Source organism: Dermacentor albipictus, chromosome 10 (genome assembly GCF_038994185.2).
Source record: "Dermacentor albipictus isolate Rhodes 1998 colony chromosome 10, USDA_Dalb.pri_finalv2, whole genome shotgun sequence".
NCBI lineage: Eukaryota > Metazoa > Arthropoda > Arachnida > Ixodida > Ixodidae > Dermacentor > Dermacentor albipictus.
In genome coordinates, this window is record NC_091830.1 from 47,421,439 (window position 1) to 47,445,395 (window position 23,957).

The window sequence follows — 23,957 nt, forward strand, 5'->3', positions numbered from 1 at the left end:
AACGCATAAACCTTGCAGCGAGGTGAGACACGCTCAATTATACGAGAAGCTGCGCCTGTCCTGATTACATGATTTGCAGGAATTGGCAAGAGTACATAGTGTGGCTTTCTTTTTTATTGCTTTGTTCTGCTCTGTATGATATTTTTCCTTTCGTAATTCTGCCCATTATCGACAGGAGGCAATGCACCGAGCAACTCAAAGTCTGGCTTCACAATCGAGCTCTACTATCTCGGTGACACTTCGCACACGAGGCGCTTAAAAAAGGAAGGAAAACATTTGACGGAATATGCTGTACAATATGTCTTTGAGGCAAGTAGAAAAAGAACAAAATTTTGCCTAGAATAGTTTAAATGTGTAAGAAATCTTTGGCCAGTACCTCAGCAAGACCTGTCCACCCCATAACGCCTTATACATGCAAAATAAATGCATAAATGCTCAAATAACAGATGTAATCGTTAAAGAAGCGTAATAGCAAATGATTGGTAGCGATAAAAAATACTTCTAACCGGGAGTCCAGCCATGCACCTCAGCGTGGTAGGCAGATATCTCTGTAAACCACGTTACATTCATGGGAGTGGAAGTCGTTTGGGCTATGTTTACATCGCGCCCGGTTCAAGTCAAAATGACATTAGGTGGTTTCTTTACGTTTTCTTAGTTTCCTACAGACCTACAGTAATGCGTAAGTATTCCTTGACAAGTACTCTAGCAAAATGTGCCCGTGCTGTGAAGCCTTACATATGGACCGTAAATGCATAGTTGGCCAAGTTCACACATGTAATCGTTATACCAGTGTAACATTTGATGATTGGCAGCGTTGAAGAAAAGTCATGATGTCGCCGTTGCTCATCAAGATCGCAACAGAAGAGGAAAATATAAAACTGTGGTGGTGATACGGCGTTTCCGCTCAGTTAACACAAAATACCTGCAAAATAAACGCATAATTAGTCCCAGTTTAACATATCGTATAATAGTCGATGATTGGTAGCGATGCGTAGACATGCATAAACTAGCTAAATGAGCAAGCAAAAGCGAAGTCACAGCTGAGCCAAAGAATGATTGCGCATTACTAGACACTTCTCCGAAGTTCTGTGTCGTTTTTTTTTTCTCTGTGGGACCTGCTCTACGCCTCATCTAACATTTACAAATGACGTTGGATTATGCTGCACGATGACTGCGGGGAAGAAAGTATTACACAAGACAGCAAAATTTTGCAGCAAATTACGTGAGATTTCCAGTCCTACTTAAGTATTGATTGTTCGACCACCCAATATGAAAACAGGAAAGTTTTATTAGCAGCAAGATAGTGGCGGACTGGATCAGCTGGCTAGAAAGCATTAAGTGAGCAAAGTGCTACTTCCTTCGGAAATATGAATGCTCCGCAGAGAGGTTTCAGCAGTGTTCTGACTAAAACATGAAACATCCGTTGTCAATCTACGCTGCTTAAAGATGTACCATGACAAGTACTTTACAACAAGATCCTTTTTTAATATCACAGATAGAGAAGATAGTGAAGCAGTTTGAACCTCCTGGTGCAATAATATTAACAGGAATTCAAAATTCTAATGAGGTAAGTTCTACTTCTCTTAATATTTTTTGTATGAATCGAGCGATCTTTCAGGAAACCGAAGAGTACCTCGCATTAACCAAAGGCGGCGATATCAGGTGCAAACTAACATTGACAAAACTGGCTGATTATGCGGCGAAGCTCAAGAATATGTCAGAATCAGATTTGATAATATTGGTAACAGGGTAAGCATTTATTATTGTTTTCTTTGCACACCACTCGAACAGTATTTATCGCGGCATTCAACTTCAGTTAGTATCTGCTTGACATAAAATTGTGCGTGCTAATAATATTTGCACTGTCATTTAGAGAAAAGGAAGATAAATTATTTCTCCTCTACAAGCAAACACACATTACTATAAATATATTTTTGTTGCACTTACAACACACTGCACTAAGACAATATTAGAGCGAGCTCATTTTTCATCTCGACCATCTACAATGTTGAGTGGGACAGTTACGTGCTAAATATGCTGCGATGCTATATAGCACTAGCTAGAGGAAGCAGGTGCAGAATATAAGACACTGCTATTCGAAGATACAAGATTTTGCAATATAATGATGTGACCATAATTATATTGAGGTTTATCTATATTCTCAATGTTCCATATTTTTATCTCATTATAATATATTTGCATCCGCCCTTTAGCCCGCCACTGTTGCTTTCTATTTTACTTTGTAGTCGAGTAGGTAGGGGAAGTTCCAATTGAGTATTTCACTGTGGGTCCTCATTCCACGTATTTTGGCATGTAAAACATTCACATAAAGCGTAAACAATGAAAATTTTCTTGATTGACTGATTAATATCGACATGTTAGAATTCATTATCAACGAAGACTCACTCCACCGACGCCCATTGCTTTGAACAGAAGCTGAGAAGGTAGCGAGACTGCACTTCCACTGCATGGTAGCACGTAGAAAGCAAAGAAATGCTTCTCCTGTTATAATTGAGCATCCAAGTAGAACATACACACTGTAAATAAACATGCCATAGACGCGTATTATCGTATACATACCACGTCATAGCAAAACTGCACGTAAGCTCTGTACAATGAAGTGATAAAAAAAATAAACAAGCGTAATAATAATACAACGGATCAAAACTACGTTGGTGACTTAAAAGCTGTGTAGTAAAACACTGTTAAAATGTCGACAGTCTTCGACATTTACGATATATTTCGCTGCCAAAGGCTATGACACTGGACTATCTGGTAACGCAAGCTTGCGATTAGGGCTCGGGTTGTTCTCCAGTTGTGTTCGCGTTGTGTATTGTATTTCAGTCCTCGTTTTATTTACGCTGTTTCCACCGAAATATACGTTTGGCTAATACAAATCAATACATGCGTGGTCCAGAGTGCAGAAAAATGCAAAATGAAACATAGGTAATAAGCAGCCAAAAAAGAACTATAAACAGCAAGCAAATGTAGCTAATCACCATAAAAAACATCTTTAAGGTTTTTCTGTGATAATTTTACATTATCAATACTTCTAAAGAGCTAAATAACTTTATAATGTAGATAAATAATGTTCTGTTGTACACGGTACACGAACTCTCCTGTACATGGTACTCTTTGATATAAGTGCGAGAGCACATATTTGCAATAAACGCTGTGCGAGAGGCTTCATCAACACTGCTATATTTGCAACCATTTCTTTACATTTTTAGGCGAAAAATATTTTGTACGACACCCCGGGGCGAATCATTACCTGTAAGAGGTACGCTTGGCTTGAATGTTGCATATTTTGTAAAACGTGTGCGAATGCTCAAAATTTTCATCTAAGAAATCGAATCACGTCGAATTTTCCGAGTCCTCGAATCAAACAATTACTAGTTGTGAAGGCGAACTTATCTCGAATTTTCCGAATAGTCCACTCGGTCAACTGTGCACAATATACCACAAAACTGAAACAAAAATGCGGCAACTTTTATCTTTTAAAGTGCACACAGCATACCGGAGCCCGCTTCGTCGCTGATAAAGCCATACTTCTCTCGGTAAATGTGATTATGCTCTCCCTAATATTTTTCCTATGTGGCAATCGTAAATGTGATTTCTCTGCATCATCTCCGTGCTTCTGGTTCAATTTAAATATGCATGACTTAAATACTATTTGAAGCATTAGTTAGCAGCATCTTGTCGTGATCAGTCCTACGAAAAAAAATCCTGTTTTCACTCTGCCATCGCCTCAGACGACACGTATTTCAAATATAATGTCGAAGGTATACATAGTTGATAATGCCTTTCTATGACTGCATTTGAAACAATGATGGGCATGCATGTACGCTCCACAGCATTACCGGTTTGTGAATAACATCGTCAGTGCTTCTCTTAATAATACTCTAAATACGACGTCCTGAAGGGCAACAGCTGTGTAGTTGATACGTAATGTTGTTGAGCCTATGGAATGTGGGCTTTTTATGCACCTTAAAGTAGAATCGAATAAAATTTACAATTAAAGCATGCCCGGACGAGTCAACTTCAAAGATATCCCCGTTGATAACATCAAAAAAATAAAGTTATGTAGCACATCAGTATAATAGATCTATTTTCCTATAGCATATGTATCTGAAAAAGACTGTCGTCTGTAATGTAGATATTTACTTTCTTACAATTATCGGTCTTGCAACTGTTTTAGGTGAACAACTACGATTACTTAAGACAACAATCAGTGATTATGAAATTTACAACTCATTCGATGGCAAGCTGGCATACTGAATTGACAGTTCAGCAGCTAAAACTCTCCTCAAACCAGGAACGCCTAAGTAACATATCGGAAGTCATTCGCTTAAGTTAATCCGGTCTGCAGCATATTGGCATTTCTCCTTCAAGCTTTAGAAATACCGAGTAACAAATGACAAATCATAGCGGCTATTCTGATCAATGAAACGAATTGCACTCTTTTCATTAAAATTTAAATGCAGGCTTATATTCCCTTGTAATGTAAAAGCTGTATTCAAACTCGAAAGCAGAAAATAAATGTAAGATAGCTTCCGCAATAACCAAGCACACTTTGTATGACTGTAGAAATAAAATAATAATCTAAACTGTTCGGCAAAACCATGTTATCATGAAATAAAACGCATCAGATTGATCAGTTTTTAGCACTTTCGATTTTAAAAAAATAAATTTAAAACTAGAAAACGTCATGTCGTAGCCTAGCTGGTGAACATCTTTATTACATATCACCACCGTGAAAACCCAGGCGCAACAAATTTATCTCCTACTCTCTTCATCAAGAGCTTACTATGTCATTTGTCACAAATAGGAGTCACCAAACGAAAAGGAATCTGCAAGAAAGAAAAAGTAATTATTGTGTCGGATTTGGACGCAAGTGAACTGTCCATCAGTTACACCAGTGCTGCCCACGAAGTAGCACATTCGTAAGTACAATAAGGAACCATTTTAAGTACGTAGAGGATTTGGCCAGGATCATTTATTGCCACATTTGGAATAAAAAAAGGCCAATTCATTCAGAAAGCTACACTGAAGCAATTTTATGTAGAATGGTGTACGGGCTACACAATATCAAATAGCATTCCCGCGTTTTAGGCGTTTTGCACTTCAATTTTGGGGGCTCGTGGTCCCGTGTCTTCTCGGCCACGCCGCATTCTCTTTGGTAAAAAAAACTCCCCATCCGATTTCAAATTAGCAGGACAAATCAGCAGAAATTTGTGCTTCTCGCACGGATATTTCGAATAATTTTTACAGTGACTGCGAGCCGAACTATTGATCATAACTGACAAGACTAATGTTGCGTTGGCATCGTAGCGGTTTATGAGTGCAATTTCACTGTAGCATTGCAAGATCACGGACGTGCCACATTACTGCGACCGCATAAAGACACGCGCTTGTAGTGGCCTACAAGGCATGACTGACTCGTAGCAGCCTATTGCCTGCGAGACGCTGAGCGCATATTTGCGGTCATCGGGGCTGCACCTTTAGCGACAGCGCACTCCTCAAGTCAAGAAGTGAAGGCCTCTTCGTTTGTTCTTTTTTTACTTATGCATTTCACAAATTGATTACGCCTGCTTTATAGCCATAAAATACAACATATCTTTGCGTGTGTGTGTGTGAGTGTGCGTGTGATTGTGTGTGTGAGTGCGTGTGTGAGTGTGTGCGTGTGCGTGTGTGTGTGTGTGTGTGTGTGTGTGTGTGTGTGTGTGTGTGTGTGTGTGTGTGTGTGCGTGCGTGCGTCGTAGACGCGAACTCGTTGGATCTTCTACAATCATTTTACATCCACGCTTCCATCGGTGCCCAGCCTTTCTCTCTGCCCTCAACGTCGACTCAAAAAACAGTTGCTTTTTCAGAAGTTCATCAACTTCTAAATTACGCATATATATATATATATATATATATATATATATATATATATATATATATATATATATATATATATATATATCGCACGTAAGTTCACGGTACAGACAGAATAATTTTTTTTCATTTTGGTCATTCGATCTCAAGTATATCAGGTGTCGTGTCAAGTTACGCTGCTGCTGCTGAAACAAAAATCTTAAATTTGTTGGTACACAGCCGAATATTTCCAGAAAAAGATTTCTGATATGACGACGGTGCTTAAAACTGTGCATGCAAGTGAAACTATCCAGTGCGCAATAATTTATACAAAGCTATTACTTAAATTCATCACTCAGAAATTTTTCCATGTGCGAGCTCAATATGGATTTCATTTATTAAGTTTATTATGATGTGTTTCAATTTACATTACTTTTATCAGTGAAGAACAGCAAAAAATTATGTAATCTTATCGTTTAAAGAATAATTATTTCAACTTTGTCATAATTTCGACAGATCGTTCCATTTTAATTTCTTGTAAAGGTTACCTGATCTTCGCGTGTACAAACCTACGAAGACCATACTGAGAAAACAGTTCGTGAAATTTCTCTTAACAGAGTGGCAAAAAATTGCATTTCGCGATATTTTTATAGCTTAAAGTAATGCAAACTAAAGCAACAACTATTTATTTATTTTTATTTATTTATTCATTTATTTATGTATTTATTTGTTTGTTTATTTATTTATTTGGCACATACTGCTAGCCTTAACGAAAGCTTTGGCAGGAAATGGTACTCACAAAAGGTAAAATTACATCATCATTCGCACAGGATTCAAGAAAGAAAAAAGAAAAAGGCTTCCTTAACTACTGCAAAAATCACTAATGATACAATACTTTTCGTTGGTATCACAATATGGCTATAACAATATAACAATGTACTTGGTATAACAATATAACAATATTGTTATATTGTAACAATATTGTATTACTGGAATTTATATAAAAAATTGCGATTGAATAACCCCTGTAAGATTAGAGAATTAATACAGCTAACTGATAACCGCGCAGAAGCGGTCACTTTGGCGGTTGAAATTCAGAAATTCCACACACAGAAATAAGTATTACAGTTTAAGGTATGTGGGTGTGTTAAGTGGCGTCTTCTCTGTTTGATGCCTCTAGTAGTTTGATGAACGATGAAAGTGACGGAGAGGAAACTATGTCTGCGTGGAGGGGATTCCATTCTCTGATCGCACGTAGGAAAAGTGAAAACTTGAACGTGTCATTGCGAACACTGTACTGGTTTAGTGCAAATGGGTGATTTTTTCGCGATATACGTGATGTAGAGAAAGTAACGTACTTAGTTCGGTCTATCTTATAACTGTCGTGCATTAGTTGGTAGATAAATTTTAAGCGGGCGTGTCTGGCCCTAAGAGATAGTGTTTCAAGACCTGCATCAGCTAAGAGGTTTGTAGGGGAGTCATAGGGCCTGTATTTGTTAGAAATGAACCTCACAGCTTTTCTTTGCACCTTTTCTAGTTTTGATATGCTGGTTGATGTGTGTGGAAACCAGACGATGTTAGCGTATAATAAGACGGGGCGAACAAAAGTTGTATAGGCTAGTAGCATGGTGTGTTTCGGTGCAAGGCGTAAACACCGTCTATGAAAGAAAACTTGCGTAATGTGACTGAGGTAATATTATCAATATAGAAGTTCCATGAAAGGCCAGAAGAGAATGTCAAACCTAGGTATTTGTGGTTGTTTACTTTATTCATGCGAGTGCCACCGAGGGCGTAAGAAAATTCTGAAGGCTTCTTTTTTTGGTTGTAAAGGACATGCATACAAATTCAGTGGTGTTAATTGACATTCGCCATTCTTTACACCAATTGGACACCAAATAGAGTGCTCTGTTTAATAATAAGCGGTCTGCGTAACTGTCAATTTCTATATAAATAATACAATCATCCGCGAAGAGCTTGATGTCACATTCAATGTTAGTGCAATGTCGTTAATTAAGATCAAAAATAGCAATGGGCCCAATGCTGACCCTTGGGGAACACCGGAGGTGACAGCTACTGACATGGAAGGGGTTTTATCTACAATAACATATTGTGTTCGATGTAATAAGAAGTCTTCTATCCATGCAGTAAACTGACTATCTCCGATTGCAGCCTCCAGTTTTGCAAATAATTTTACATGGCTTACACAATCAAATGCTTTACTGAAGTCGAGGAGGATCATGTCTGTCTGGCTTCGGTTGTTTAGGTTGAGCGCAAGGTCATGCACTGCTTCAGTTAGTTGTGTGACCATTGAGAGGCCACTTCTAAATTCGTGTCGTTGAGGTAATAATATATGTTCTTGCGCAAGAAATACAGTGATGTGTTTGAAGATAATATGCTCCAATATTTTACAAGATGTACTGATAAGTGAGATTGGACTATAGTCAGAAGGTTCGTTGCTGTCGCCGGATTTATGTATAGGAATCACCTTCGCTTTTTTCCCGTTATCTGGTAGTTGTGCGGACGCGAGTGATTTGCGGTATATAATGACAAGGTATTGGCTACACCATTCTGCATACGTTTTTAAAAATTTATTCGGGATATCATCTGTCCCATTAGCTTTCTTGGTGTCGATATTAAGCAATAGATGAACTCCGACATTGGTAATGCTTAATGAATCGATGGTTTTAGGTGGGCAAGGTAGGGAGGGAAGTAAGCCATTATCTGAAGTGAAAACCGAGAAGAGCAAGTTATTGAATGTGTTCACTCGAGCCGTTTTCTCTCCTAGAGACCGTTCGGGTGACACACCTAAACACGGGCGAAAGTATTTCCAAAACCTGTGTGAATTGTTGGTAATGAAGTCGGGGAATGTTGTGCTGAAATAGTGATGTTTTGCATTTTTTTAAATTTTAGATTTAAAATTCAGCTCTGCGTGCTTGCAATCGCACTATTGATGAAGGATGTCTGTCTGTCTGTCTGTCTGTCTGTCTGTCTGTCTGTCTGTCTGTCTGTCTGTCTGTCTGTCTGTCTGTCTGTCTGTCTGTCTGTCTGTCTGTCTGTCTGTCTGTCTGTCTGTCTGTCTGTCTGTCTGTCTGTCTGTCTGTCTGTCTGTCTGTCTGTCTGTCTGTCTGTCTGTCTGTCTGTCTGTCTGTCTGTCTGTCTGTCTGTCTGTCTGTCTGTCTGTCTGTCTGTCTGTCTGTCTGTCTGTCTGTCTGTCTGTCTGTCTGTCTGTCTGTCTGTCTGTCTGTCTGTCTGTCTGTCTGTCTGTCTGTCTGTCTGTCTGTCTGTCTGTCTGTCTGTCTGTCTGTCTGTCTGTCTGTCTGTCTGTCTGTCTGTCTGTCTGTCTGTCTGTCTGTCTGTCTGTCTGTCTGTCTGTCTGTCTGTCTGTCTGTCTGTCTGTCTGTCTGTCTGTCTGTCTGTCTGTCTGTCTGTCTGTCTGTCTGTCTGTCTGTCTGTCTGTCTGTCTGTCTGTCTGTCTGTCTGTCTGTCTGTCTGTCTGTCTGTCTGTCTGTCTGTCTGTCTGTCTGTCTGTCTGTCTGTCTGTCTGTCTGTCTGTCTGTCTGTCTGTCTGTCTGTCTGTCTGTCTGTCTGTCTGTCTGTCTGTCTGTCTGTCTGTCTGTCTGTCTGTCTGTCTGTCTGTCTGTCTGTCTGTCTGTCTGTCTGTCTGTCTGTCTGTCTGTCTGTCTGTCTGTCTGTCTGTCTGTCTGTCTGTCTGTCTGTCTGTCTGTCTGTCTGTCTGTCTGTCTGTCTGTCTGTCTGTCTGTCTGTCTGTCTGTCTGTCTGTCTGTCTGTCTGTCTGTCTGTCTGTCTGTCTGTCTGTCTGTCTGTCTGTCTGTCTGTCTGTCTGTCTGTGTGCGTGTGCGTGCGTGTGTGTGTGCGTGCGTGCGTGTGTGCGTGTGCGCGTGTGCGCGTGTGCGTGTGTGCGTGTGTGCGTGTGCGTGTGCGTGTGTGTGTGTGCGAAAAGGGCTTCTGCCAAATGTGTCGAAGTCGAGGTTAGAACACTACCTTGGAAAGCAGTTGCAACCAGAATTTTAAATGATAGCGCGATTATACACAGTATAATACAGAACGATTTACAGGCTTCCAGGAAAGGCAATTGAACACAGAAGGGGTACAAGCTGCATGTGAAATACACGAGCAAGGCGTACAGGTTTTCAATAAATATGGTTTTCTGAAGCCACGATCTCACAAATGTACAAAATAAACTCAACATAGCATTGCTGCTACATTGCTTAGCTGGTACAGAGGACAAGAACTGCTTTTGAAAAAGTTGCCAAGTTCTCGTCACCATCGTTAGCCGACTGGTAAGAGGAACGCGGGAAATTTACCCACGGGAGGCCTGTTAGCATAATTATCTGCTGGCTTAATGGTCGTACGACAGTGTTGGTAACTTTTTCGCAACTAATTCTTCAGCGCATATCGCTTGCGCTGCGGCGGACGTATTCGAATGACACATTTTGTTTCTTCTGCTTCAAATTCTATGATCGCTAGGGCTAATTTTCAGGTCTCCGTTCCTCTTTTGCAGTGTTCTTTTTCTTTTGTGTTCCTCCTCTGGGCTCACTCCTGCGCGCTAAAATTCCTTGCGCCACTCGCTCCTCTTTCAGAGCTTTCATTTGCGCTCTGCTACTTGATTTTAAGTTGCGTGCAGCTTTTAGTGCATGCCTTTTCTTTTGTATTGTGTTGGCGTTTACCGGCTTCGTGGTCCGTCTCTTACTCCTTTTCAATGTAAAATTCTTGTAATACCGACATTAGAATGTGTGTCCCCTCGTTCTTCCCCTCCTCTTCACCAGCAAAACGTTTTGCACTCTTAAGGGTGTTAATTCTTTCCGAGGTGTGACCGTCAGCGTCATAATTTTTTGTAGGGGCAAATAAAGTTTTTTGGGCGACTTTTCTGTGGCAAGCAAATATGATAAACATTGCGGCAATCAACTCGACAACTGCGGGGAGTAAACCTAAAGAGTCATTGCCGTCAAACTATCAAGACACATACTTCGGCCAGCCACAGGAAGTCCGAATTGACAGTTTTCAACTACGCCTTCCACCATCGTAGTTTTGATTCACCTCTCCCTAATGTGCAGTAAACATTTTTTTTTGCAGCTTTCAGAGAAATGTTAGCCATGTGGCGAACAAGCACCTTAAGTGGCACAAAATGTCTATTCTGCTTTATGTTATTGTGTTCCTATTACTTCTTTTAAATATAGTTACATAGAACTATTTCTATACAGCCGTTAGCTGTATAAAATATATCACACCGACATCCAGGGCTTTGATTAAAATCTGTACAAACCATAAACTGAAGCACCAATATACTATTGCGTATTCCCTTTATGTAGACGCAAAGCCAATGTACTGTGTTGACCACGACGTTTTAGAGCTCATTTGACCTAAACAATACACCGAAAATTGTTATACTACTTCTGTTGCACGAGGCTGCCAAGCTCACGTGCTTTGAAGTGCGCATTACTTTTTGATATCAATGATTTAGGTGCTTTAGCTACACCGTGTTTTAATATGATCCGTCTCGCGGACGCCCCTAGCCAGAATTCACATCTTTTTCAGTTTGGGATCTCCTCATGACGGCGTTGAAACCTCAAATGCCTGCTCAGCTCAGGCACAGTTCCTAATGTCACCCGTTACGTCTCGATACGTGAAGTCAACTGCCTCCACGTGCACGAAGAAGAGCATTGCCGAGTTTTTGAAGTAAGTTGTCTTTATACTTCTCATGGCCTAAAATTCCGAGAGAAAAAGACGTTGAAATGTAAGTCATTAATAGCATGCCGCTTAACTTAACGTTTACCCTGAATATCTTGCTGAGGCAATGAGAGTCGGGCCGCGATAGGTCCTCCCGACTCAAAGTTTACATGTATGCAAGCTCCTATTCTCCCTAGTCGTGCCAATAATACAGTTAATTTTCCCTGCCGTGGAGGTAATACGAACCGCTTCCTTTATGTGGATAACAACAACGTTCAATAGGAACTTTGGCGCGCGCTTGTTTTCGGCTGTATTGCCGATCTCAGTCTGTATATATATGAAAGAAGCTGCTCTAGCTCAGTGGATATGGTGTCGCACTGTTCAGCGCAAATTCCTGCGTTTTATTGCCTCCCCCCCCCCAAGAAAAATAATGGGGCGCAGGGTAGGGGGCGGGGTGAATGCGACAAGAATCACGTGCTGTTCATTGGGTTTGGTGCAAAGTACCTCTTGGAATCAAGCCGTAAAATTAGTGAGGAAAAATTGCATCGCGCCACGGCGCATTTAAGCGCTTGCTTTCAGCTACAGGAAGCTGGTTTATTACAGCGTAAGCTGTTATGGGCTCATCCCATTGGCTGTTTCGGTTGGCGATGGTATCCGTCGGCCCCGGTGCCCAGTGTCCGTAGCAGCTATCACCGGCAATAAGAAAAAAATATGCCGTGTTCCCGCCAGGATGTAACCTGGGCCCGCTGTATAGGAGTCAGCTACTCTGAAGCTCTATATGGCTAGGCAATTAGTTCGTCCATCTGTCCGTCAGTCTGTCGCCTGTACGCCGAAATCTCCTCCTGCACAACCCCATGTACATGCGCAAAAAAAAATGAACGAGAGGCGTGCGATTGGCTGCGCCAGTTTTGACGTCGTTGCCATCCGTCGCAACCGAGTGCACCCGCAGTAGTTTCCCTCCGGCTGGGAAATGGGTAGGCCACTCGCCATATGTACTCCTGAGGAGCAGGAAGCTTTCGATCAGCAACGCCGCGAGCGGAGCCGGGAACGAGCTCGCCTACGCCTTGTCGATGCTGCAGCTCGGGCGCAAGAACAGGCTCGTGCAGCCGAGCGCAAGCAGAAACTGCGTACTGAGGATCTGGCAGCCTACCGCCGCGCCGACAGAACATCCGGGTCTCCGACGAAGAGAGAGATGGGGCGACAGAAGAAGAGTTACTCCCGAAGAGGACGCCCGGGGCGAAAGCAGCCGCGCCGCTACTCGAGTCCGGATGCGACGACTTCGGTCCAGTCCCGAATACCGCGCCAGTGAAGCGGCGGCAAAACGTTAGCGAGTTGCAGACCCGAGCTCGTAACTGCGGATCTTCTGCAGCTCGCTGACATTTCACCGCCGCTTCACCGGCGCGATATTCGGATATAACTCGCCCCGCAAACGGCGGAGCGAGAGACAAGGCTGAGAGCCGTACAGCCACGCGACGCGGAGACGGGGGAGCGGAGAGTGGTGGATCAGGCGCGAGGCGGCAAGGAACGCCCGCCGCCGGAACCGCGGCAGTGCCGCGACAGCGGGAGAACGGACGGTGCGGGCAGAGTGGACGGTAGCAGCGAGAGTCACCGCAACGGCGCTGCGCGGAAGAAGGAGGCGAGAGGATAGGCGAGAACACGTGATCCGGCTTTGGAGGACGGGGGGAAAGCAAGACTTGCACCGCGCGCGAGAGATGGCAACAGGAGCGCGCGCAGCTAGAGCAGCGTCCGGATGATGACCTTGGTTAGGGCGAGGAACGACGGCGCCAAATTGCTGCGCTCTAAAACGCGAGTGGGCAGCGACTTTGCTATTGTCCTTCCGATGTCTCTGGCGGATCGTCAACTGGCTACGCATTCATGCCAGGGCCCGTTATGGATTGACATGCCAATGTAGCAACAAACATGAAATACAAGAAAGTAACAGCAGACTGAACGCGTCGGTGGAGCGTAAATTGTTTCGGTTTCGCGCAGGACACCTGAAGCTCGATGTTTGTTCAAACAGAAAGGAACGAACCTTAGTCCATCGTACGCCATAACTACAGAGGATCCAGTGCGTCATGGCGAAAGAAAAGAAAAGTGCGAATCATTTACACAAGACGGCGAATACTACTTCATATTAAAGGTGGGGTACCTTCTTTTCAACTGCATCTTCCTAACGCACCTATTGCGAATATGGTGTTTGGATGGTGATGTGCCTTGGTATACTGTGCATTATCGTGTGGAAGAGAACTACTCAGGGTGAATGTTCTTATCAGTAAAGTAATATCACAACTGAGGTTGGGGAACCTAGCTGCCAACATAAATTCCTACAAAGTAAGATTTGATTCTTTATGGGGAAATGTACTGTCTTTACATAAACCTACTTTAAGTAGCTATATTGAGCCAGTAAAACGTACGACCTGCGATACCTTCATACAGTAGAAAACAGCTTGTTATTACGTGCTATATAGCTGTGCATGAGAATATACATGCTTCACGTAAACAGGGTATTATATATCTATATTACAGTGAAAGTGAGCGGCAATGAGGCAAGTGAGGACAGTAGGCGTTGGAGATGAGTCCCAAAGTCATGTAAGGAAGTCACAACATCGTCCAGACAGCATAGACAAGCCTGCCACTTGAGGCCGCGGAGGATGTTGTCGATCTGCGCTCAAAAGTGGCAGGCGCGTTGCAGAGCCCGAACGGCACTACACTCAATTCATATAATCCACCAGGAGTAACAAAGGTTGTTTTAGGGCGGTCAGCCGCAGCCATCGGGATTTGCCAGTAGCCGGAGCGCAGGTCTAACGAAGAAAAGAATTCACTTCCTTGTAAGCTGTCAGGGCATCACCTATACGAGGCAGCGGATAGACGTCCTTGCACGTGATATTGCTCAGCCGGCAGTGACGTTATTGAGTTTTATTGAGCTGTCCTTTTTTCCTTACGAGGGCAACTTCTAAGGCCCATGGGCTATTCGAGGGCTGTATGACACCGTTCTGAAGCAAGTCATCAACTTGTTCTGCGATGATGCGGCACCCAGGCCCTGGCACACGATACGGGCGCTGACGTAAAGGATTTCGGAGACCTGCGTTGATGCGGAAAGCTACGGTTGCAATACGTACAGCCCAAAGGAAGTTGTAGGTAATAGGAACTGGAGCGAAAGCATTCAGATAAGGAGATGAGCTGTGCACGTTTCTGCTGCGTAAGATGGGCGTCCACACATCGAGAAAGGGCCTCGGTAAAGAGTGGTCGAGAGGGTTGAACGGAAGCCTCAATGGCGTCAATTTCAAGAAAAGACGGTTGAGCATGAGCGACATATGCGGAAAACGGTATAAGTTTGTCAAGACTGCCAAGTCACACGCCCGCAGTAAAGTAATTATGATGTGTAGCATGTAATGGCGCCAGGGCCAGTTGTCGCCAAAGAGTGCCATGACATATGGTAATGAATTCTGTAAGTATTATGTCTGAAACGATCGAATTCAGTTGCATATGGAGATGTGATGTGGCTGTAAGGAGGCCTAAAAAACGGATCGTTGTAAACTGCGTAAAATATGTAAGCTTCAAAATGATACAATGACTAATGACAGAAAAAAATTTACCGCCGTTGTCGTAACGCCTCGACTTCCCCCTCCCTCACGGCTAGGTCGACATGTCGATGACGAGGACTTTCTCGAGCGGGTTCCCGGCGGCGTTCATCAAAAGCCGCGTGTTCTTCGGCCAAACGCACGGCCGAAGAACGCAGGCGCTGTAGGTATCGCAGGCGCGGCAGGTAGCACAAACTTGCTTTTTGACGAGGCGCTGTATCGAGGATATCAGCGTAGAGATGGCAGCATCCAGGGGTATATAAGGTACAAGGGATAGCTGGCACGCAACCTCGTTGCGCTCAAGCCGCTTAATCTCGTTAACTGTAATGATGTCGATTGTGTGGCCGCGGCGAGGCGAAGAAGGAACGGTCGTTGTGATGTAGATTGTGTGGTCGTGACACCAAGAATTGGAAACGCGTCGCCAGATAGCGAGATCCGCGTGCGGCTCGAGCGAATGGAGCGTGGAACGACTCGGACGGCTACTCGCTGACCGCCGGTTTGCGTCACGACCTTCTCTAACCGGGTGTCCTGCAGCCATGTGGATCTTCTGAGGCCGATGTTCCGCTCTGCGCTTGCTGCTCACCCGGCGGCCAGCGACCTGCTGTCGTAGGGGCCTGGTGCCGTATTTTATTTGGGCGCCTGGTGGCCGGTGGTATTTGCGGCCTGGGACTAATGAGGCACCCGCCTTGCGGATCACATGTTCCTAGGTTCCCGCAGCCTGCGGCAACAGTGGCTGGCTACCCAGTGACCGCAGGCTGCGGTCCGCATATATCTCGCATATCCTGCAGTGGATTGGGCTTCTTCTGCCGGCCTGCTGCACTCTTCCACTGCTGCCGCTGCTACGTCACGGTCTGGTACAATACACCTCGGGAGGTGCTGGACTCCCAACTGCCTCGCGGAGCGCCCACGACAACAACCGCCACGCAACGACGACGACACACCGGCGAGTAGGACGGTCTATGTGTGCTTAGGCGCGTTAGGAATTCCAGACATTCCAAACTATTATGAAAGTCATTGTTTTCTGTTTGTCGAGCGTGTAAATTATCGTGGCTTATGACTGTAGTCTGTGTTGTCCGCTCAAAGCACCTGACTGCCGTGTGAATTTTTCAGGGTCCTGGGCCCACATTATCTATCATATCACGGTAACAAAAAATGGTGCCATGCAAGACCAGCAGTTGTTCAGACCGAAATGGTTTCTTCGGGCAAGAAGGCACTGTGAGTTGAGTCACGTTACTTCCGCAGCTCATCTTAGCTCTGACAGATGGATCCCGTCGGCTGCCGCTTGCGAGTTCTTCTGGACAAGCATCTAAACTGCATCGTCATTGGCACCTTTTAAAATGTGTCCAATCTTGTCGGCCTCTCTCATGGATGGATTGGCACGCTTGGAAAGGCATACCACGCCTTCAATGTAACTAGTGTAGTTCTCGTTGTATCATTCTTACTCGGTCATATGATTCAAGCCAATCTTCTACATACTGATCATCGAACACGCTGGAGCAAGCAGGGTCACGTGTCCGAACAGTGCCAGAACAGACCACAGTCGAAGGCTGAGGCGTAACCCGCTGCTCTTCGTCCACGGCCATGAGAGAACCTGGAGACAATGTACGGCTCCGGAGTTCCGGGGTTGTAGCGAACCGGCCACCTCCACCAAACATTACCGGGCGTTCCCTATCAGTACTCTTTATAAACAGAGACATCCGCAATAGGCGAACCGACGCTGGCAGAAAACGGTGCTTTCCTCGAACTTCGATCGTCGTCGTCTTCGTGCATGAGCCGAGCACTCTGCTTCTTCAAATAAAGATAATATTTTGACTACAACACACACACACACACACACACACACACACACACACACACACACACACACACACACATATATATATATATATATATATATATATATATATATATATATATATATATATATATATCCTGTCAGAAAACCAAACCTTTTATGCCATCACGAAAACAGCAAATCTAGCCACATAGGTTCCCGCCACGAGCAGTTGACCTCATGAACAAAAGACACTTGATAACACAGCATAAATTGCACACGTTGTCACAGCTTCCACGCCAAAATATGAAAGAGTTTATGACATTAAGAGTAAACATATTCCGCTGTGTTTCTCGACAGGGATTCTATAAAATAGTTAATGAATGTCTTGTGGTGTATATATTTTTTTCTATATCACGCCACGTAGTTTCGGTCAGAGCTCACTACATAGTTTCTAGTGTAACAATGGAAGTTAAGTTTCTCTTAATAAACCCACAATAAAATGTGCTAAGCCACTCACTACGGCGTCTGCAAGTGCCATCAATTGGTAGTGTTTCAGTTGTTTTAAGGATCAAAGATTACTAATATATCTTAAATATTGAGCGCGCCATATTGTTTTCTGTATACTATCATCATCATCATCAGCCTGGTCTGTTAACTTTTAATGCTGAAAAAAGGGTAGTTTAGTGAAGAATAGAAGACTCCCACTAAACCTTTGCAAGGTGACACATTTGTCGAAGCTTAGCCTATAAGCGAACATTTTAAGAAACAAAAAGACCGTGGCGCACACACGCCGTCACACGTTCCGCTGGTTATCTGAGTCAAGATTACTGCAGAATTTAAAGTGTTTGAGCCCGCATGTCTTCAAGGCTCTGTATGTTTATGGTCGAGATAAGAATTTCGAACTTTTCCTATATTGAGCTCAGTAAAAATGCCAAACACGCGAATGAGTAAGGAAGCATGGCAAGTTTTGACAGGCAAGCTTCTTTGTTCTTTGTCAGCGACGCTGCAGTGAAAAGTGAAAGCGTCGCAGTTCGCTTGATTGGCTACGTGGTGCCTGTAACCTTAGGACTAATTGCTTTGAAACAAATTAAAGGCCGCTAGGGAGAAGAAACAGCCCGGTGTGTCCAAGAAACTCCACAGACAGGATTCACACAAAGAATGAAGGCAGACATAGATTCTTGAATATTTTCCACAGGATGATGAGGCAAGTGAGTGAGCGTAGGTGGTAAACTCAAAACATGTAAATAATTTATTGAGCTTTCTGGGTAACACGTATTTCTTAGAATTATTTCACTTGTACTGAGTGGTCACCCACAGATGTCCTCCTTAAATTTGTGGCGTTTCCCTTAGTGTTACTAAACACGGTTAATCTGTCTTAATTGTGATGCCATTATTTTCACCTGTTCAACAAGCTGTTTTATTCAATAATTATCTATTTAAGAGGCAGTCAGGGGCGTTAATTTAGGTATTAACTTTTATGACACCTAATATAGCCATCTTGCTAACAGCGGTATACACTGGACTGTACTTCTGCATTCATGGTTGTGTATGTAAGCTACTTAAAAAAAAACAGAGGTAAGCTCTAACAAAATTTCCTGTAGCCCTGAGAACTGTTTGCTAAAGTGACGAAAATTAACGTCATATTTACTAATCTTTATTCGCGTCTCCTACTATTTCCTCCACAGTTGGCGAACCAGTGTAAGTTCATCTGCCTCCTCGTAAACTCAACCACAAACGCCGCAACAAAACAGCTCTGGCTAAAGGATGCCGATGGCACCACTTGCAACGCCTCTAATCCTGCTCAGGTAACGGCTCCTCACATGTTTCACTTGTAGTTATCTTCCAACTTACGACTAACAGTTCAATGCGAGAGAGACAGAGTGAAGCATGCTTGCGTAGCCTTTGAGTGAGATACACTTGGCAGCATGTGCAAGTTTGGGCCGCTCTTAACTTTATATGCAATCCGTACCCTAGTATGCTGCCGCTGCAGTCGCCTAAAGACGACCCACATACAGTGCTTGCACCGGCGTCGGCTGGCAGGGCGTCGAATGGTCCCCGAGGCGCAGCGAACGAGCAAGCCAAAACATCTGCGTCGGTGTCGAGAGGTCAGTCGATGGTCGTTTAAATGCTCCAATGTGAGTCCAGTTTTCTTGTGAAACTTGACACCAACGGAGGCTGCTAAGGGAGGAAGCTGATATGGGAAGTGTGTGCGTGCGTGTTTTATTGTAACTATGCACCACTTTTTTCCACCTGGAGTCCTCATGTAAAGGCGACAGCCCAATCAACATGACATCACATGGTGTACGAAGCCTTCATCTAGCTCCAACGTGATTGGACATGCATGAACGTGAAAACAAATTAGAAACGTGTAATCGTTGCGCTGCAGAAGTTCTCGTTAATTTCCCATATCGTAGGGCCTATACGACCTTGCGCTACCCTACGTGAGGTTTGCCTACAATTCACCCCGCCACACCACCACCGCATATTTCGTCTTCTACATGCTTCCTTTTTTGGCAATGAACAAACATTACTACTGGACACCCTACTTCCCGCTGCTACAGCGCCGCCCGGTGAGTATATAACGGGAATTCGGGAATTCTGAACAGAAACCGCTACTTAATTCCGAAATCAGTAAAATTGTTAATCTATAACGCCCTCTTCGCTTCCTATCTAAACTATTGTCATTTGGTCTGGGGGAATACAACACAATCGAATTTATCGCGGCTATTAGTCATGCAAAAAAGAATTTTGAGAATAATTGAGAATGTGCCACTCCGGCATTCTACTGAGGAGCTCTTTAAAAAATTTAAAATAATTAGAGTACAAGACACATATGAGCATAAATTGTTGCGTGAATATCGCCTTAACTATGACTGTCCTAATTCTATCTTCATGGGTTTGGTGAATCTCCATTTGAAGGAAGCATCATATGCCACTAGAACAACAGAAATATGGAATGTTCCATATTGTCACACTGGCTATGGTCGGCAAATGCTCCAAAATAAACTTCCACGTCTACTTAATGAGTTTAATAAAAAACAAATGGATATTCGCGAAGCAACACTATCTCACTTGTACACATTCTTTCTAGCCTAACATTGACCACTAGAGCTGTTTTACGATTGCTATTTAATTATATTGTTTCAATGTCACTATTACTAAGCGTACATTGTTATGAAATGTGCTGTCATTCGATGCTGAGGTGAAGTAAAGTATGTTAACGCATGATGCCCTACGTAGGACAGTAACTAATGTGTTTAATTTTGTGGTTTCGTCAAGGTTTATGGCAATGTTGTGCTTAATATGTTTTGTAAAAGTGTACGACCATATGAACAGGACGTGTGTGCCTCTGCTGTTGTCTTTGCCAGCGTGGGGGCGAAGGACTCCCTCAAGCCATCCTTGAATGGCTTTTCCCTTCGCCTCCCATCACATGTATATGTGATAAAGCAATAAAGAATCAATCAATCAATCAATCATGTAGGTGATGCCATCGCCCGTGCCAATTGCGCCAGGCAGCTGGCCCGCTCTCGGCTGTCGGCCTCACAAGCTAACCAGAAGCGCCTGTATGACAACCGGCATGAAGAGATATGCTCCTCACACGGTTATTTTGTTCTCCTGTGGTGCCCGTTCCATCGTGTTGCCCCAGAAGGTGCTATCCTGGTACACAGGTCCTTACAGTGTAGTGTGTCAGGTCGCGGGCGCCACCTACGATATGGTTCCTGTCTCTCCGACTGCGCCATCTGCGATCAAGCCTACTTTGAACCTACTGACATAGTTCACATCAGTAGGTTCAAAGCGTACCATCCTCACTCTGGGCACCATGTCTAGCTGCTCCAAGACGGTGCTTTCGCCGCCAGTGGTAAGGCTACGCTTCTACTGAAGTTTATAGGAAAAGTCGTCGCTGGGAATAGACGGCGAAGACGACCGTGTCGTTCTGCATGCGAGCTGTGCAACATTTTGTTGAGAGTCTTGCATCTCAATGTAAACACACCATGTGCATGTGCACATGGATGTGCACAATTCGTTTAACAAGTGCTCAAGAGCCTTATACGCGGGCAAGGCTTCAAACGGGCCAGTCGTATGAGGACAGCGTTTTAAACTGCGCAATTTCTAGCAAAGGCAACATAAGTTTTTTTTTTGCAACCTACAACTAGGAACTCCTTGCATAAAACTTCGGCTGGTGCTAGTTGGTGCGTAGTATTATCAAGGTGAAAAAAATTCAGCGCGAACACTGAGGACAACCCTCAAAGAAGAGATGAGACAAGCGATGGCGCTCCTTGGTTGTAAACTACGTCAGCATCATCAGCATCATCATCAATAGCATTAGCTAAATTACATTTTACTTGACTGACCAAAACCTTGCTTTTAATTTGTGGTAGTGGATTAGTTTGCACCAGCATCACTTAATGTGGACGCATTACGTTTTTTTGTTCTTTCCAGAAATGCCAGTGGGGATATTGCCGGTGAAACATTAAAAGAGCACTGCCAATAACAAGCACAACGGGATTACTTGTTGAGTAACCATTCATCCTGCTTTACAATAAATATTTTAGCAGTTCCACGAAGTTTAGCGCTCAAAGGTGTGATGAAACAGCCTATGGCGCGTGCCTTTTTTATGACTCACGTTCTTCCCGATACATCGAGGCACTGTGTAAACGATTCTGCTTCCACTGAGCCACAGTGCTTCTGCTTGCACAATAGAGCCAATGAATAAACTTCGCTATAATTCTGAGTCTAAAACTATTTCTACTGCCTCGAAATAGCTGCTGTCACCAAATGACGTACATGCATGAAAGAAACAACAAGCTTCACAGCTTCACTAACATGTGCGTTTCCAAAAACAACTTGGCCTCAGCCGGCGCGATCGTATGCTACATACACAGAGGTGGCCACAACACAGGCTCTCTGCCAGACTATGCTAGACGCTCGCAGAATGCCTTCTACTCGCTCTCAAGACAAATGCGTGGTTGCAAAGCTTGTTTTCAGTCGTTCCAAATTTTCGAGTTCCTGGTTTTTGAGCTCCTCGACGTCAACTTTTGCGCGTCCTGCCGGTGCTAGCAAAATACTCCCGTGTTATCACTCTTGGCAATCGCTCGTCGCGTTTTCGATAAGCGGGAGTACCTTGAGTTCCGAAAGAAGGTAGAAGCTGCGGGGCCATAGAAATCGTCTTAAACTTGCCTCCCGAAGATTCAGTACACGCGAAACTAAATGGGTCACACGTACGGCCGAGCTGATTTTCGCTAACTGCGTCAAAACGCCGGGCGCGACCACTGTGCTTGAAAAGTACCCCAAAAAGTAACGAAGTTAATTGCAATAACGTTCGGGGTCAGAGAAAGCGCTAAAACTTGTCCCAGTAAGAGTCGGTACACGCGAAACTAACTGCGTCCCACGTCCGAGCTGATATTCGCCAACTGCGTTGCAAAGCAAAGTGCTGCGAGCGAGCCCAAAAACTACCGAAATAACTTACAATAATGATGAGGCTTACAGAAAGCGTCGCAAGCACCTCCCGGTATGAGTATAACTAAAATTAACTATATGATAAGACGGTCGAGATGTTTTTTGCTGTGTTGCAAATCTCGGTTCCGTGCCGTAAAAGCCTATATTGAATTGAAATGCATCGCAGACTGTCAAGCGAAATTCCTCACCTTGCTGTACTCCAACAGTGCAGTGGTGCCGTGTTGAAATGCAGAAGGAACGCAATAATACTCCGGGAACCCAACGAACGGGAAAGAGACGGGTCGCCGAATAGGCGAACTTCACACGTACAGCCTGCCTATCTCGCTTCGGTGGCCTGTCTGGCGCATGACGTATGTATCTGGCGGGTGTGGCGTTGCCGTTAGCTTGTTGCTCGTTGACGCGAGAAAAATAAGTCGCAAAAAGTATAAGTTCATTTATACGCAAAACTTTTTCTAGTTTTAGCGAGAAAGCATTTCAAAAAAATGAAACCTTGCGAGTTCATTTCACTATCGGCGTGACGTGTTTCCCAGTGCCAGCTTTCGCTGAGTATCCCCGCTTGTTAAATTTCTTTATGATTGAGCCGCGATCGGCAGTTCCCCTTGCTCCCGACCGCGAAATGTGCAGTTAATGCCGGAGCAGAGCACCGCCCCCCCCCTCTCCCTCCCATTGCCCCCGCGGCCTTTCGCACGACGGAAGACGGCGCGTTTGCTCTCCGCTTTCCTCCTAGGCGCGCGGCAGCTTGAGCTGCGATCGTCGGAATCCCTCGCCTGCTTTCTCTTGCACATACGGCATACGACGCGCGGCGACGGTGTTGTCGCCAACGGCGACGGCAGAAATGCGCCTGGGATGTCGATATCATTTCTATCGCAACTATATAGGACTGGCACGCATACGCTAGCGCGTAACCTGCGTTCGCTAAATAGAACGTCACTGTAACCTTTTCCTTTTCTTTAGAGCGCAGCTATGAGGCGTTCGTTCCTGCGGCGGGCGTCGTCGTGCCTCGTAACAGAGCGAAAGAGCACAGCGAAGGATAAAAGAGCGAAGGCAGTGAAAGACGGCGATAGCGAAGAGAGCGCGAGGAGGAAAGCTGAGGAGGAGGGCGCAGCGGAACCATGTGGGGGAAAGCGGAGGAGAGTATGGCGAAAGCGCCAGAAGAAAAGCCTAGCACCGCGCAAGACGGACTCTGCGGCGACGATGACTACGAGATGGCGCCAGAGTAGCGCGCGTCGTCTGTATGGAAACAAAGCGCTGCATGAGCGGAGATCTGTCTGCGGCGTCTGATGTGAATCACGCCCACGCGTCACCCACGCGCTGCCTCTCGCGATTTCCCGATTACCGAGGCAGCCGCGCCACACTTCGCTCCGTTTGTAATGTGCCGCGCGGGACAGATTGTCCGCGCCAGCCGATATATCGCGAAATAAAGAAAAACGTATAGAGCTGGGCTTAAATTTCGCATTAGGGAGTGTCGTAATCATCGGCGAGCTTTTTTTTTCTTTCTTGCCCTTCTTTCAAAGGACTTACCCTCTGACCCTGCTCTTACGTCATAGTGGCCTCGCATGTTCCGACACTCTGTAACACTTTAGGATGCACATTGTGAC

The 23,957-nt window shown here is 44.5% G+C and overlaps 1 protein-coding gene across 4 annotated transcripts in view; it reads right to left on the minus strand.

The window, feature by feature from the left end:
- Positions 1-22,684, minus strand: part of LOC139050731 (uncharacterized) — a 123,332-nt gene extending 100,648 nt beyond the window's left edge. For 3 of the 4 annotated variants that reach the window (XR_011509057.1, XR_011509056.1, XM_070527415.1), the window contains exon 1: positions 22,548-22,684. The gene's annotated coding sequence lies outside the window, so the exon portion shown is untranslated. The remainder of the gene's footprint in view (positions 1-22,547) is intronic. The other variant, XR_011509058.1, reaches the window with a different exon arrangement.
- Between the last annotated feature and the right edge of the window lie 1,273 nt (positions 22,685-23,957).